Raw genomic sequence first — 2,605 nt, 5'->3', positions numbered from 1 at the left:
AATTATATAGTACATTTTTTGCACAAATTAGTAGTTTATTCCCCTTTAAGAAAAACTCACCTGGTAGTTTTCAGCTGGAAAATCCCTAGCTCATGCCGTTTCTGGAAGATTCCAGGGCTCTGGAAGGTGCATTCCCCTTTAAGCCAGCTGTTGCTAGGCGGGAAAATCCATGGCTCGTGCCGTTCTAGAATATTCTGACAGCTGCCTATGAAAGAGGACACGCAAAGGCAAAGAGGCACACAATGTGTTTAAATATTAGCAACATGTAAATTATCACGTCGCGGGCTTTTATGTGGTAGTGTCACCTTATAATGGAGGGGGACTTTAAGTCTGGTTTATAATTGTTGAGTTATTGCTTGAGTTTTATGACTGAGCAATCTACGGTTGGTTTGATGGTTTAAGCTGTTAACGGTAGGGATGCACCGATATATCGGCCGCCGAAACATATCGGCCGAAAATGGCACTTTTGGCATAATGCCGAAAGAGCCATGTTTCGGCCGATACATCGGCGCATCCCTGGAGAAAAGTGACAGCCGGCCGAGCGCTGCAGGACGAGAGCGCTGTGAGCGGCCGGCGTCTCTCCTCCCACACCGCTCAGCCGCCTATCACAGTCCGGCAGAGCGGTGTGTGGGTGGAGACAGCCATCGCTGTCACAGGAGGCTGAGCTCACCTCCCCGCTCCACTGGATCAGCCTCCTGTGACAGCGTGTCAGAGAGGAGAGCGAGCACAAACACTCAGCAATCAGTGATCGCTGAGTGTTTGTAAATAATTGAGGATATGGTATGTTAACTATATCCTCAATTACGAATGAATGGGAGTGACCTGCCTCACCTCATGTTCATTCATAATTGTAGGTATAGTAAACATACCATGTCCTCATGTTACCAATGAACAGGAACACTCATTCCTGTTCATTGATAACAGGGGATACAGAAAAAGAGATCGAGGACTTCGTGTCCTAAATTTTTTTTTTATAAAAACATTTTCGGTATCGGTTTCGGCCTGACAATGTTTTTTATTTCGGTTTCGTTTCGATTTTAAAATTTCCATTTCGGTGCACCTCTAGTTAACAGTTTTGATTAAATTCAGTTAAACAAAATTAATAAACCAATAAAAGTGCCGCGGCCATTTTTCTTCCTAATATTTTGTTGTCTGTGTCGTTGTTTTAATATGTAGTACCGCCTGCAATTCCATGATTTTGGTTGCTTGAGTTGTAATGACTAAGCAATTGATGGTGGTGAATGGATATTTGGTTATTCAAGTTTGATTCAATAAAGTTTAATCGATATAATACCAATAAAAGTGCCGCGGCCAATATTTGTCAATATACAGTTGTCTGTGTTATTGTTTCATATAAGTAATAGTTTGGGTATCCTCTGCAATCCCATGGGCCCATAGAAGCATCTTTATTATTATGATTATTATTATAATTAGGGATGTCCCGATGCCACTTGTTCAGGACCAAGTACAAGCACAAGTACTTCCCCTCATGTATTTGCCGATACTTTTTCTTAACAGGACAGGTGACTTTAAATGATCATTCCTGTAACTACATGTTATGTACTATTATGTACTATGGATCATGATTTAACCTATTCATGTTAGCAGCGGAGAATTGTAACTCTATTGCTGGAGTGTAGTGGAGGTGTGTGCTGTATATATGTACTACATATACATTACACACGTCCAGTACACTATAGCAATAGATTTACAGCCAGCCCTGTCCCAGCTTCCCTCACTCACAGTTTCACTCCGATCCCTGTTGCCTCACGCGGTGCCTCTTGTAGTCGTCGCTGGGCAGGATCGCTGCATCGCATCTCAGTGCTCAGCTTGTGGGAGGCGTTCACAATTCTGCCCTGCTAACATGAATAGGTTAAATCATGATCCCCAGTACATATGTCCCTTACACTGCCGTAATAGAATTACAATTCTCCCCTGCTAACATGCATAGGTTAAATCATGATCCATAGTTCGTTGCGTCACTGCTGCTCCGGTGGGCGGCGCTCCAAGCGGGGTCATCTGGCAGTCTCCGGCCACCTAAATTAGGACCCCACCTGGAGCTCCGCCCACGGGAGCAGCAGTGACGCGACGCTCGACGAGGTAAGAAAAAAAAAACATAGCACAAGCTTCGCGCTAGGCATCGGGGCATTTTGACAAGTACAAGTACTTGTCAAAATGCCCTGTATCGGGCCCGATTCCGATGCTAGCATCGGTATAGGGACATCCCTAATTATAATACCGCATTTATATAGCGCTAACAGTTTGCACAGCGCTTTACAATATAAGGAAGACATTACAATCACAATACAATTCAAGACAAGATGGTAAGGAAATGCATATAAAGGCAGGTTTGTGAATGAGGCCCTGCCATGACAAGTACAAAGTGTGCTGTTGTTACAGAAAGAAGGATGGGATGAGTGTTGTTTTCTTTGATTACTTCCTAGGATAAGGGATAGGATTATTTAGGTGAACTAGCTTTGGCCTTTTATGTATACAGGAGACGCCTGGCTTCTTTAGCTGAGACACACCCCATGCTGCCAGTGTCTTGTTACCAAATCTAGGAGGGTGGGGTGGGATCATGTAGAGCCTCCTGAGCTGGCTGCCT

The sequence above is a fragment of the Nanorana parkeri genome, unplaced genomic scaffold, assembly GCF_000935625.1.
Source record: "Nanorana parkeri isolate BGI_ZX_2015 unplaced genomic scaffold, ASM93562v1 scaffold1643, whole genome shotgun sequence".
Classification (NCBI taxonomy): domain Eukaryota; kingdom Metazoa; phylum Chordata; class Amphibia; order Anura; family Dicroglossidae; genus Nanorana; species Nanorana parkeri.
The sequence above is the reverse complement of the archived record's forward strand: the minus strand, read 5'-3'. Positions refer to the sequence as shown.